Here is a 16,100-nt window from a genome sequence, read left to right on the forward strand (position 1 = left end):
CACGAGAACAATATGCTGCTGACAAGCGCTTGTCACCAGACACTCCGTACAAAAATAGTGTTCAACTTGTGAACGGAAGTCTTATCTGTTCAGTCACAGTCAGGGGTCATGTTTTTGTTATGATTGTCTGCGTCTAATCACTCTTCCCTGGATGCCATTAAGTGGATCTCATACACAGCAAATACACTCCCGCCACCGACATTTGATAAATTTGCTACTCTGCTGATACACCAGTCTTTACGCTTTTCCCTGATTGGTCAATAGCCCTCATTTGTCGAAATTTAACGCCCAGCCGGAGTACAAGTATGTATGTATGTATGTATGTATGTATGTATGTATGTATGTATGTATGTATGTATGTATGTATGTGTGTGTGTGTGTGTGTGTATGTATGTATGTATGTATGTATGTATGTATGTATGTGTGTGTGTGTGTATGTATGTATGTATGTATGTATGTACGTACGTATGTATGTATGTATGTATGTATGTATGTATGTATGTATGTATGTATGTGTGTGTATGTGTGTATGTATGTATGTATGTATGTATGTATGTATGTATGTATGTATGATGTGTCTAAATGTATGTGCTTGCTTGTGTGTTTGTGACTTATTGTCTGTCTCGCTGTGTGTATGAATGTGGATTAGTCCTAGTCATAATCTTGAGCCTATGTTATAAGTGTGATTGAGAGAAGTGTATGTTGCTATCGTGGTCTCGGTTTACTTGAACTGTTGTGAAAAGTGGCAGATTACACAAGTAGCCGTGAGTGATAGTACTGTCCCCCCCTGTTGTACGAAGCTAACCAATCTGTGATCAAGATCGTGTAAATATTGGAAATTCGCCTAAAAAACGTACACTGCAAGATATTGGTGGTCTTAAAAGTGCCACCTTTCTAAACGCTTATTCAATAGCTTGTATAATAATTTGATTAGTTTGTGTGTCTATCTTACATATAAGTCATATAACATCCACATAGTTAATGACGCAATGAGTATCAACAGAAACTGTCAGAAAGAGAAGAATGTGATTCTAATATTTAATTAATTATCACCCCACTATGTGGGGCATTCAAAAATTGTCAATACTCGTAAGCTGCTCCTCTGCACGGAAATCTTTAGTAAAAGGCGAAAGATTTGTACGTTCTGCAGAGAAGCAAGAGTGTGCATACAGAAAAGAAGGAATATTGAAAATGGGTAGTTCGAATGACATAAAAGACTTAGTGCGGTTTACAAACAAAACTAATACGACGCATCAATCATATCAGTTCTTTTATTGGTAGATGGTAATCGCTCATAATCTTACAAGAGATATATCTTAAATATTTTGAAGCCTTTATTGTCTATATCATTAATAGAATGTAAAAATCTGAGTACAGAAATCCTAATTATTTTATAACCGTTGATGTGGTAGATTGGATTGCTTTGAGGGAAGGAACGCCTTTGTTTTATATTTGCATAACAATAGAATTACACCTTTTTTGCTGGGTAGAACATGGCCGTATCACCTACGTGATAAAAACTGACATTGACTGACATCATGGCCCAACTTTCTTGTTGAAATATACTTGTACATGCATTATCTGGATATCATGCGATATCCCACTCAAATACTGAAAAATTCTCCTTTAAAAAATGAAAATAAAAACAATAAATAAGCACATGTTAGTGCTGATCATTCCCTAACCCCCCCCCCCCACCTCCCACCCATACATATTTTTTTCATAGCAAATATGTGAACATTTCTCAAACCCGGTAATAACGAAGACCCGGATACAGGTATAGGGAGGGTGTGTAGATTATGTTTGATCTATATAGACGTCCATGCAGCTGGTTTCTATTGCAACGAAATGACTTTGACAATAATCACATTTATGTGTGTTTCCATTTACAAATGGAAGGCGCTGTGCACCTCCCCCTCACCCCCCCCCCCCAGCGCGCTCCGAGCGGCGAAGCAGCGAGAAGTCGGGACTTTACGGATCTAACTGTTTTGGTTTGTTTGTCACACGGTTCCTGGGTCATTTTTTATAGTGATGGGTACAAAAAAACATTATCTAGTATACCCCACGGGTATCTGTTTATTTGCTGGTTTATTTAATTATTTTATTTGTCCCTTTACTTGTCGTTCGTTTGCTTGTTCATTTGTCATTTATTTGACAGTTTATTTATTTATTTATTTATTTATTTATTTATTTATTTATTTATTTATTTATTTATTTATTTGTTTTATTTTGTTTTGTTAGTCACACGGTTCCTTGGTCCCCTGTGGATGAACGTGCAAGGGACTGAACCTTTTCCTCCGACGGACACGGATTGGACTGGAGAGGAGGGTCCGGATTATCGACCGTTGAAAATTGCGTTCCGCTACAGACTATTTAGTGCCACGGTGTGTATGTATGTATGTATGTATGTATGTATGTATGTATGTATGTATGTATGTATGTATGTATGTATGTATGTATGTATTCTTGTGTGTATGTATGTATGTATAACACAGTACACAGCTCTACACACATATGAGTTGAACACTGTTTACACGAGAATGGACATTTTACATATACTGAGGTGATGCGTGCGCTTGTGTGTGTGTGTGTGTGTGTGTGTGTGTATGTGTGTGTGTGTGTGTGTGTGTGTGTATAGGCATGCACGCCACACTGATTGTTGGGTTTGTAACAGGTAAAGGCAGTTTAGTTCATTCTCATTTTTCGTTTTTTTCATGGTTAGTCATAAGTGGGCATTAGTTTACGTGTCATTGGACAAATCACCGGAAACGGTCACGATGCTAGACGATGTTCGTCTAACTACGATGAATACATCAAAAGAAACGAAAGTGGAAGATATGCTTCAATACATAAATGTAATTCAGTGGAAATATGGTTGTTGGACAGTGTTGTCGTTACTTAGAAAATACCATGCTGAGAATGAATTTATTAGATATGATCTCCCTAGCCTCTTCATATGCAGGCAAATACATTAGAGTGGCGGAAATTGGTTGTGTCATTAACTACCTTCTGAACTCTAGTTGGTTATGTTTTCTTTACTTAAAAAACACGGTGGACTCTTACAAGCAGTAACAGCGAGCGAGCGAGCGAGCGAGAGAGAGAGAGAGAGAGAGAGAGAGAGAGAGAGAGAGAGAGAGAGAGAGAGAGAGAGAGAGAGAGAGAGAGAGAGAGAGAGATAGTAAAAAATTGAGGTAAAGTTGTTGACGTGACAATAAATGCTATGTTTTTAATTCAATTTAATTCAATACAAAAACTTTTATTGTACTGTAAATTAAATCATACATCGGAAAAAAATAGTAAATTGTTTAGACCATGTGTGTACATAAATAAATCGAGTCATAATTACATCTAACAGCAAATGTCTTGCCCTAGTGACTCTACTGAGGGCGCTAGTCTGGGAAATAGATGAATTGAACGTGACCATTAAGTTATCTCACTGGGCCGGTCACACACACAAATATGAAAAAAAATCAACACACACCTGAAAATATACACACTGAAGCACTTTGAGATGATATAAGTCGCATGCGCACAACTATGAAAAGACTTTCACCATGACACATTACATTCGGGTGAGTCATCAAGGCTTAATGTGCGATATCACCTGTCGGAACGAATTCTTTACATTCACACAATATGCTTAGTTTATGTTTATTTGATGTTAGAAGGTCATGCGACAGAGTAGGTTACAACATGTCTGTAAACTTGAAAGAGTAACATCATGACCACAATAACTATGATGTGAAGAAATGTAATGTTTCACTGGTTTCATGTTTCCCACATATAAGGCGTCGGGTATTAGCGAGGAGACCATTGATCTGTATTACCGAAAGCGATTTGTTCTTTAGAATATCTACATTACTAAAGGCGTTAAATCGCAGTCGAATAACACTTTTGCATGTTAGGAGAAGAGAGGACCATGTGTGCTGGTGGGGAACTCTGGACTACGACTCGTCTTAAATTTGGATAGCCAGCTGACTCAATTTTCTATTAGCGTAATAGTGAGTATCTAAATGCGTGGGTTTGTTACAAGATAAAACGCTCCCTATTATTATCTTTTGTTCTTTTCTAATTTACTTAGAAACCACGGACCAGTTACCACCTTTTAAATCATACTGTAACTTCCGTGTTGTGTCATTTTTTCAGAATTGCCCCGGATGTTGACGGCGGCATACCTTTATCTTGAAAACACGGAGCCACGTCGAACATTTGTTCTTCGTCTTCCAAACAAATATGTGGACCGTCACTTGTAGCAGATTTGTTGAGTTCGTCATTCTGCTCTCGTTTTCCGCCATCTGTGATGGAATCTACCTGACTGAGCCTCAAGACATGACCCATACGCAAGGATGGAGTGCCGTCCGGCTCGAATGTAAGATAGCTGATTTGGATTTACACACAAATGTTGTGTCGTGGACGAAGAATTCTGTTGTCATAAGCCAGAATTATTTTATAAAAGCAGACGCGGTTACTGATGACGAATTCTCACGATATAAGGTGGCTGGTGATGTGACGAGAAGCGAGTATAATCTACTTATAACAAACGTCGATTTTAGTGATGACGGGGAATACCAGTGTATTGTGACTACCGTGGACGGTGGCGTACTTAGTAGATCTCGGACTGGTTCACTCGATGTTATCCTACCATCAAGTGCCCAACCAATCTGTAGCATCGAACCCAGCATAGAACCATTCAGGACACCGGTACAAATGGGCGAACAATACCAAATAAAATGTGAATCAGAAAGTGGTGATACTCCGGTTGATCTAGTTTTCATTGATATCAATGACAATCGTCCGAACACAGAAATCACATTTGACGGTCTTCGTACTCGGATCACGTCAACGTGGAAGGTAGACCGTTTTCATAATCCCATGACTTTTACTTGTCTAGCGACTCATCCAGCACACCCTGTTCCCAGGTCATGCTCTATTGGTCCCTTTAATGTACAGTATCCGCCGTTTGTCAACCTTTCTACGAATACAACAGAGGTCGGTGTAGGTGACCACGTAACTTTCACTTGCGAAGTGGACGCCAATCCACCCCTGTACGACTACTTATGGACATTCAATGACATTCGATTAGATCATACGTATGATCGGATATATACTATTGGTAGTCGCTTTGATGTGCGAGGAGGGCCTAACGGGGTCAGTATTTTAACAATCAATGACGTGGCAATTACAGACAATAATGCGATTATATCATGTGAAGTGAGACACCCGTTCGGAATCAAAAGTAAAAGTTTAAGTTTGAACGTCACCGCAACCGTAACCGTAAGTATGGCATACTACGTTGTTGAAAACGGACAAAACACAATGGCGTTTTTCACCTGTGATTCACAATCGAACCTGCCATTCAGAAAGTACAATTGGTACTATAACGGCGTTACTATAAATAGCTCACAAAGTAAATATAAACTACTGCAGGAGGATTCACTCTTACTCATCACGGATTTGAGTCAGGAAGATCACCTCGCGACAGTCAAGTGTGAAGTAACAAATGGCGTAACAACAGCAGAAAGTGCGATCGTTCTGAAAATCGAAAATTCAACTCTGTCGCATACTCGTCAACAAACTTGTGACGGTTTAGATCGAACTACGACCATCGCTCTCACCTTTGTCGGGGGTCTATTTGCGGGTGTTATAATTTTGTGCCTCGTCCAATACATCATATGGACACAGACGAAACTCTTACAACCCCTTATCGCAAGAACTAACCGATCGAGCAAAAGGAATAGTAGTCAACAAGACAATACTTTAAATATCCAACCGACATCAATCAACAATTTGAACAGAGAAAGTAGAAATAGTGACTTCTATCTAAACATGACTTGTGGAGAAACTGACTCAATGGGTTACATGGTACCGATCGATGAGGGTGCTATTGGACTTGAACACGACAACAGAAGTACGTTATCCAGGTCGACCACAACCCGCGGGAGACCATACACAGACATCAACTCGTCAACTTTAGAGCCTGACCACGACTATCAAAAACTAAAACATAATCTCCGCGAAAAAGGACCAGTGGCTAAAAAAGTTGAATTATTCGAATACGATTTAGCTACAAAGTAAAAGATGTTGAGATGGTCGATATCATGATGACTATGACTATAGTAATAATTTCAAAGTTTAACAGTATTACTATCCTAAACTTTAAATTGAAGTTATTCATAAATGGTTTGTTCGTTGTCACACATTCAGTTATCCATCAACACAGTGTTCATTTATTTACCTTGCTATGGATTGTGAATGTGCATCAATTCGAAAAATTCAATATTTGCTGTTACAATATAGAAAATCCTAAGTTCGAAACCAAAGTCTTAAATTTTACAATTCCTGTTTAATACTAAAATGCAAAGTAGATCATATTTTTTTGATAAAGTAACAATATTATTTGGAAAGATTTTATAAGGTTACATTTGACAAAAAGAGTTTTCAACAGTTCCCAAACCATCTGACGTTTTTACTGAAGCGTCACCATTGGCGTCATGGCCTCAGATTTTTTATCCGGCATTCCGCTAGACATCCGGCATCTATGCTACAAGTTTTCATTTAAAGTCATTATTATACATATATTTACTAAAATATTTGTTGTCCGTTTTCCTTCAATGTCAGGAGACATATATCATTGAGTCATATGAAGTACATGCAAGTTATACAACAATCAACCTTTTTGATACATTGTATACACAACCAGTGCTGGCATTGGCGATTTTTATTGCATAATATATAGTTTTATTTGAATTTTACATTAATATTTTATTATAACTGTAAGGTTATATTTTGATGTTTTATAGCTAAGTACTCATTTACATATTTTGATTAAAAACTAATAGTTATCGTCTCTATGGCAACATCATCGTGTGATTTGTGTTCAACGTTTTTCAGAATTTCAACATGTGAGGGCGTCCTCCCAGAGGGTTATAACCTCGGCACTCTCCTCACGGTTTTGTGCACCTGATGAAAGAATCAAACGTTGTCGTATAGTCGTATAGATGAAAACTTTTAACAAGAAGAAGAAGTGTGGTTAAATTCCGTGCTTCAACGCTACAAATGTATTAGATTATGTTAACTATGTACGACTCTATATACCTGAATGTACCAAATTGTATAGATTGGTCATTTCAGATTGAAAAGTTGAATAAAATTTGGTAACAACGATGGAAAGTATTTGGTTTTTAATATTAATTCTTTTGATAGCCGATCTCCATAGTTACACAAAACCATCAACGTAACACTATACAGAGAATTTTCAGTTTTGTCCTTTTTTTTCTTCCGTAAGGAAGATATGTATTAGTGGGTGAAAGTGTGTGTGTGTGTGTGTGTGTGTGTGTGTGTGTGTGTGTGTGTGTGTGTGTGTGTGTGTGTGTGTTTGTCATCGTTTTCTCCATAACGGCTTGCTCAATTCAAACGAAATTTTGAAGACGTATTCCGTAGGGTAATGGCAAGACCTGATTAGGTTTTGGTAAAAATCCTGTGAATGTTAATGAGCAATTTACGTAATTAATGGTTTTGGGAATTAGGCCATATCTCAAGAATACACGCTTCAAATTCATTATAACTTGGTACATACATTTGCGATACCAAGGCGCACCTGTCCCATATTTTTGTAGGTCACTAAAAAGGAAAAATAGTTTCTCATCAGGAAATGTTGTCTAAAGTTGTGCGACGATGCAATTAATCTACTTATCATTGCATTTATTGTTCTTTTTTTAGTACTTCACAGGAAGTGTGTATGTGGGCAGATGTCATAGGCTAGTTCATGATTAGTTTTGCAGTTGTCTTCACTGGTGGCAATTAATGTAGAGAGAGTTACTTTTGTGTTTTCCCTTTTATCTGCAGACTGAATTGGCTGGACAAACATTAAAAAAAATTAACGTGGGAAGGAGGCTGACCAGAAACAATTTTTTTTTGGCCTTTAAAACTCTTTTTACGGTAAGTGCTATACAAACTTACTTTTCATGGCTGTGGCCGCCGGCGCTCCTGGTGGGGCGGCCACAGTCATGTGGCTGGTGGGGATGAGCCCCACCTTCAGCTTGTTTGGGTCTGTAATGGATTAAGTGCTTATAAGGCTTTCCCCACTCAAGTACCTAAGGTTAAACATTTCCTTACCAATATAAAGTCAGAAGTATCTTGAACTTTGTCACTCATACATGTCTAATTTGTACAACTGTGTTTCAGTGACCTTTGACCTGAAACACAGTAAAATACTATCCTTTTCAACCTGATCTTTGGCCAACTGTAACCTTTGACCTTATCTGATTATTGTAAAGTGGGTTGGCCGATAGTGATTATCCTACCGAATAAGGGATGTTTCTGGGTGAGGAAAGTCTTTGCTGTTGTATTTTTCTGAGATATTGTTGGACATTAAAACTGCCATGGTGACATGGCCAATTGTTGCCACAAATGTGGTCTTATGTGTATTTGTAAAGATCAAAGTGGTAATCGACCAAAAGGCAGAAGTTACCCATGCAACAACTGCAATCAGTGTCCACACATTACTGACACTGACACCATCACCAACACCATATCTGGGACAAACAAAGAAATCACAGGAGACATCAACTGTAAATCACGAAATGTAATATACGGTATAATATGCAAGCAATGTAATTTTCTCCTCTACATCGGTGAAACTGGTCGAGAATTACGAAAACGTATGTATGAGCATGAGTATGACACTAGGTCAAATACACTAGTTGCCAAACACTTTAATACCCATAACCACAGTTTCACAGATATTACATTTATTGGTATTTCCAAGATCTTTTCCCGTGATACTCTCATCAGAAAAAGCCTTGAAATAAAGCACATAATTGTATTCAACACACTCAGTCTACAAGGTATCAATAAAAAAGACTGGTAGTCATTTAGCTAGGGTGCCTCACCTTCCCCCTTTTTATAAACTTAGGGACACTTTTATATGACATCACTTTTACATGCTCTCCAGTTTTTTTATAGGTAGGCCATTTGTACTGTTCTAGTCTCTTACCATTTTAGTTTTTGTTTTTATTAGTTTTTGTTGTTACAAAGTTCATTGGATTCATTTTAGCTTTTTCTTCAGTTTCTGTATTCCTATTACTGTTTGCATACTTTTTTTGTTTTTTAGCCCTTGAAAAAGACTGTCTGTGTACAGTCGAAACGTCTGGATTCAAATAAAGCAGAAGTTTTAACCAGACTTGGGCTTGTCCTTTTATTCAAACTCAAAGATTTATAGGTGGTACTTGCTGTTTAGGATGTGTGAGAGTCAGCCATAAATAGGAATTACGATGTCATTGTTGCATAAAGCTTCTGGGTTCATATGAGTATTTACCCATGAGTACGTAGTTACTTCGTACATCAAAGGAACTCAGACGCCATGATGCTTCGTCCCCAGTTACCGGTGTTCAACATGTGATATTTTTACCTGGTAGATTATAGACGTTACCTGCTTTTTGTAATGTAACGACTATCCGTTTGGTATATTCTGATTACCTGACTGCTTGGTTGGAATTGATAACACTGGTTTGTTACATTTACATTATCACGTCTGATCAAGGAGTAACTACTACAGTAACTTGAGAACATGGGTGTGTTACTTCAAAGTCTGTTTGTGACCAATTTACTGTTGTTAGTGTTAGAACCAGTCACTCCTGTTCCGACTGTCGTTGTAACGCCATCATCTCTAACAGCGGTCGCCGAAGAAACGGTTACGTTCACTTGTACTGTGACGAATAAAGAGGACTTCTCTCTCTTTTGGATAATACATTTAAACTCATCAAATGATGATATCGTATTGGCACCAACAAATAGCCATACAGACTATCCGCGATATTCATTCACCGGTGATGCATCAAACGGAGAATCAACTTTACAAATAGCCAATGTAGTTGATGAAGATGCGGGTTTATACAAGTGTATGGTGATATCTCCCGATAACGACGCCACGAAAATTGTTGTGACATCTTCTGTCTTGACAGTAGGAATAGTTGAATCTCCATCATCGGGACTACTGGTTTCTAAAAGTGCAAATCTGGATTTTGCCACCATGTCTGGTGACTCGAGTAAGGGAGGTGAAACGGCGACGTTGAGCTGCACCGTGACGGGAGGACAACCTTCAGCTACTCTCGAATGGTTTAGGAACGGGGTGACGTTACCTGAACAAGGTTACTCGGTAGACAACGGGGACGCTGAAGCGAAGGTAGAATGGACTCTGTCATATCTCGACAGCCATGCAAACTACACCTGTCGGGGCGACCATCCAGCATGGCAAGACACACACGATTTTACATACGTAGATTTAAATCTGTTCTTTAGTCCCGTTGTTACAATAACACCTTCGCAACAAAAAGTCGACGTAGACCAATCTGCGAGTTTCCGTTGTAGTGCAATGGCCAGGCCAGAGGCCAATACATATACGTGGTACTATAACAAAGAGAAAATCACCAGTCAAAACAAACGCTTTTATGTAACTTCAGATGGAAAAGTTTTATTCATAACTGAAGTGATAAATAACGACTATGGTAGTGAGGTAACTTGTGAAGCTACAAACACTGAAGGTACTAACACGGCTAGTATAATACTGAAGCCATTTAAAATGAAACGTTTACTCCCATTGAAACACACTAGTAGTACGCATACGTTGGCTGTTGTTATTAGCATCATTGGGTTTCTATTTCTCATATCAGTTACCGTTTCTTGTTGTGTATGGTGGTCTGAACGAGGAAAGGAACGAAGAGCAGACAATCAAGACAGTGAACAGCCAAGAAGAATGAACACTTTGTCAAGACCTAACATTAACACAGGTGTTTATGACGAGCCATACACCGATCAAGGCGGCAGTGCGCCAACCACTGTGACGTCATCCGGGACATCCACCATAAGTCTGTACACTGCTCTTAGTCCATTGACCTTAGAACCAAACCACGACTACCAAGAGCTGAAGTTTAAAGCACCTGTTGAACAAATGGCCTAAATAGTACAAGGCAACTCAGGTTATCTAAATGTTGACAAAGTTTGAGAGAATTTTTTTGAGAGGATTTTTAAAATAATTTCTTCTCAACTTACGTGCTTAGTACAACATGCGTTTTTTTTTAATTTTACAAGATTTGTTGAATAATTCACTGAGAAGAGAAGTGACCATTCACAATATTAATACTTGACTTGACTTTATTATCAATCACTGACATATTTCACAATTTCTTATCAACTACAGGTTAACTAACTAATAACCTAGAATTGTTTTATATTGCTATCTAGTAATCTCCTAAGAGAGCTCAAAATGTGCATAGTAATAATGAAAACGTCGTAGTCTAAATGTTGGTGAAGGAAATAGCTAAAGAATTCTCATTAAGAATTACATAAAGACATAATGAGTCTGCGAGTAAATATATCTTTTACCTATTCCACTAATAAGAATGTAAAAAGGTGTGTACTAGCATTATGGCAAAGGGGTTTGTTTGTATTCGTGTTGCCGACGTTTACTGTTTTATATTCAGCTGTTATTTTTATTTTTTCATTGATTGATTGATTGATTGATTGTCTGTCTGTCTGTCTGTCTGTCTGTCTGTCTGTCTGTCTGTCTGTCTGTCTGTCTGTCTGTCTGTCTGTCTGTCCATCCGTTTGTTTGTTTGTGTTTGTTTGTTTAAATTTGGATTTTATGGTGTAATATTCGAACGTAAAGTATATATACTCAGTCATGATCGTGATGATTCCTTAGCCCAGAGACCAGAAGATCATAGTATCAAACCGTCACAACATTGCCTTCTTGCCTCATCGTTATTTATATTGTTGATGTAAAATAGATTACGAAAGGAATTAGAATGTATTTTACTATACATATACTTGAACTCGTATCTGGACATGCATTGTTTTGAAAGTCGGTCATCTCAGACTGAGGACTTGGTAGCTACCTGTTGCTGCTGTCACCTAGCAACCACCTGTTGATTCAAACATTGGACACCATGTGTCTATTACCAAATCTTATCATTAGTATTCGGAGCAGTCACTTACGTCAAACCATTCCATTGATTTGCATTTAGGGTATAACATCCTTTGGGAAAGGAGAAAAACTTTTCATTTAATATTGGGTTTTACTCACAAATTACTGGGTTTTTTTACTGTTTTATCTAAGTTTTCCAAGTCAAAGGATGCAGTATAGCACAAAGTCGATGGTGAAAAAATGGAAACAAACCCACTGAAAACAAGAACGATTAAACTTACTACAGTATCGTAGTATCATATACTAGCTGTGATATTATTCTAGTGATAATATGTTCACGTTTGTCCTATGTCAATACACTCGCGGCTTGCGAAAGTATGATAATTGATTGTGTGGTACGTTTAATCTTTCTTCTTTTTGTTGTTGTTTTTTACGTTTCCATTGTTTTTCACGTTCATTAACTTTGTGCTATAACGAATCATTTGACTTGGAACGTTTTCACATAATCCAGTATCTTACATTAACGGGGAAGAACTCAGTCGACTCTCTACACCATACACTGGTATCCACGTATGCTAAACCGTTTTCTTGCTCATTATTGTGTTTAAACTTTGAATGACGTCACGGTTGTAAACGAGTTCACAAGACATTCCCAACATGACATGTACACTATTAAATTGGTTTCAAGCACAGTCACTTGTAAAGCTTATATTATTTTGGGGGTTTTCATATATTTATGTACATTTGGTCAAGCATTAATATATTTATTCACATGATATTGACTAACAGAGAGTTGTTTTCTTGAAGTCACGTGACCAATACATATGTAGGCTTATATGCTTAACTTTGACGTGAGAAAAGTGGTATGTAACTCGTCGATAATTCATCTGAAATAAGTTGAGTTATTCAACACAGCTATAACCATTTGTACAAGGTCAAGGATCGAATGTTTATGAATGGAATTGCAATGTAAACGTCAGTTTACTAATCAGGACCATCTCTTTATTTTCACTCTAACATGCAGTTTTGATTTGCGGCAAAATTTATTTTATACATGAAATTGTATCAGTTCTATTTTGGCGGGAAAGGGTTAAATAATGGGGACGAGGCAGTGGGTAACTTTCTAAGTCCTATCGGACACTCCAATCTATTTGTAGCAACTATATCGTTTCTAAATGCAACCATTCACCATACATAACATTTCACGAAAATGTAGCTAATGGTCACAAGATACTAAAAGAGATGAACAGGTACACACATATAGCATTACCTTACACATTCTCAGAATGTAATTTCTCCGCTAAGAGAGCCATAGCGTACACGATCACGAGGTCATATTGCCCTGAAGAGGAGAGTAATCTTTACGTCATGGCCTTATTCATTCCTATGGTGTACACTGTATAAGTGGCAGTGGGTGTATACAGTGTGATGTCAGTCCATGTCATGGACACCATTGTCATTACTGAATACCGCAGACCGCCTTTTAACCTTTAGAGATTCTGTGTATAGGTACGCAGACCCTGGGGACGACAACTCATGATGGCAGCCTCAGTCGAAATATGTGTTGTCATATAGTTTATGACTACATGTACAGATTTCACCTGAGATACAAACGCACAATTGAATTCCTACATTCTAGGCCATGCATTCATGCATTGTATTATTGAGTGGGTCCCAGTTCAATTCAGACGCACAATATCTCGAGATAGGCGTTTTACAAAAAACACTTCACTAAAGTCTGCCTTGGTTGACACCACAGCAGACAACATCCCAAAATGTAGAATGTATGCTTCTGTATATTTTTTTATATGTCTCTGAGCGCCTTTCAATTAAAGAACGTACATACTTTGGATGATCGTAAAGAATTGGTGTTTTCACCCATAATGTGTTATTATGGTAATTTTTTAAGTTTGCCGATGTGCAGGCATTCTTGTCGATGTGACCTATTCACTTCTTTCGCTAAGTAAAGTAGGATAGCCTACAATAGTATAATTTCTATTCTTTATCATTGCAAGTTTGCTATATAGTAGTTTTGGTCAAAAGATCGCCCTTTGTGTCAATGAAAACATCATAAAGAATTCTGAATTTAGTCACTACCACACCCACGTGGAAAAAAATGACAGCCATGGCCAATCACGTTCTATTCAAAACAATTGATTGAGAAGTATTCATTAAGAATTATCGTTTTTGTACATATACGATCCATGTTTACAGTGACGAAAGTTGTCAAAAACCCCGAAAATGTTGTGTATGAAATGTTAGTGTGTAGGGCTGTGCACTATGATACTGGTCATGACAGATACATTTTTGTTATATTACACAGTGAATACTACTATAAGTATATATCAAAATGTAAAACACGAAATTTTATGTTGCAAAGTCGAATAATTACAACAAATACTTTGTAAAACGAATAAATCAGAATAAGAAGCGGTAACCTTTTTTGATTTTTTTTCTTCTCAGGGGTCAGAGGTCATAGATACATTGTCATTCGATACAACACTTTGAAATACATTGATTGTGTCAATATTTAGATAGGTTTTTACCTTTCAGTATATAACTCGCTGCTTCTACCACTTTTACTTTTCAAATTAAAACAAGTCCTTGCTCACGAAAATGCACTAACATCTCTAAACCCCCAACTCCATCCCCATCCCAAAATATTACCTGGATCATGCTGGATGTGCGCTAAAAACTTCAGAATTACAACAAGTCATTGTTATATAAAGTTTCCGGGTTCATATGAGTATTTACCCATGAGTACATAGTGACTTAGTAAATCAAAGGAACTGAGACGCCATGATGCTTCGTCCCTTGGTGTTCAACATGTGATATTTATACCTGGTAGATTACTTTTTGCAACGTAACGACTATCAGTTTGGTATATTCTGATTGCCTGACTGCTTGGTTGGAATAGATAACACTGCTTTGTTACGTTTACATTAGCACGTCTGACCAAGGGAAAACAACTACAGCATTACTTGAGAACATGGGTGTGTTACTTCAAAGTCTGTTTGTGACCAATTTACTGCTTCTATTGTTAGTGTTGGAACCAGTCACTCCTGTTCCGACTGTCGTTGTAACGCCATCATCTCTAACAACGGTCGCCGAAGAAACGGTTACGTTCACTTGTACTGTGACGAACAAAGAGGACTTCTCTCTCTTTTGGATAATACATTTAAACTCATCAAATGATGATATCGTATTGGCACCAACAAATAGCCATACAGGCTATCCGCGATATTCATTCACCGGTGATGCATCAAACGGAGAATCAACTTTACAAATAGCCGGTGTAGTTGATGGAGATGCGGGTTTATACAAGTGTATGGTGACATCTCCCGATAACGACGCCACGAAAATTGTTGTGACATCTTCTGTCTTGAGAGTAGGAATAGTTGAATCTCCATCATCGGGACTACTGGTTTCTAAAAGTGCAAATCTGGATTTTGCCACCATGTCTGGTGACTCGAGTAAGGGAGGTGAAACGGCGATGTTGAGCTGCACCGTGACGGGAGGACAACCATCAGCTACTCTCGAATGGTTTAGGAATGGGGTGAAGATACCTGAACAAGATTACTCGGTAGACAACGGGGTTGCTGAAGCGAAGGTAGAATGGACTCTGTCATATCTCGACAGTCATGCAAACTACACCTGTCGGGGCGACCATCCAGCATGGCAAGACACACACTATTTTACATACGTAGATTTAAATCTGTTTTTTAGTCCCGTTGTTACAATAACCCCTTCGCAACAAGAAGTCGACGTAGACCAATCTGCGAGTTTCCGTTGTAGTGCAATGGCCAGGCCAGAGGCCAATACATATACGTGGTACTATAACAAAGAGAAAATCACCAGTCAAAACAAACGCTTTTATGTAACTTCGGATGGAAAAGTTTTATTCATAACTGAAGTGATAAATAACGACTATGGTAGGGAGGTAACTTGTGAAGCTACAAACACTGAAGGTACTAACACGGCTGGTATAATACTGAAGCCATTTAAAATGAAACGTTTACTCCCATTGAAACATACTAGTAGTACGCATACGTTGGCTGTTGTTATTAGCATCATTGGGTTTCTATTTCTCATATCAGTTACCGTTTCTTGTTGTGTATGGTGGTCTGAACGAGGAAAGGAACGAAGAGCAGATAATCAAGACAGTGAACAGCCAAGA

General features: G+C 38.0%; 1 non-coding gene across 1 annotated transcript; it reads right to left on the reverse strand.

Annotated features, from left to right (window-relative positions):
• Positions 1-1,050: 1,050 nt before the first annotated feature.
• On the reverse strand, positions 1,051-1,164 carry LOC144433479 (U5 spliceosomal RNA). The gene has a single exon (XR_013480782.1). It is a non-coding gene; the product is annotated as a U5 spliceosomal RNA (small nuclear RNA).
• Positions 1,165-16,100: the final 14,936 nt, after the last annotated feature.

This window comes from Glandiceps talaboti, chromosome 3, assembly GCF_964340395.1.
Source record: "Glandiceps talaboti chromosome 3, keGlaTala1.1, whole genome shotgun sequence".
NCBI classification, from domain to species: Eukaryota; Metazoa; Hemichordata; class Enteropneusta; family Spengelidae; genus Glandiceps; species Glandiceps talaboti.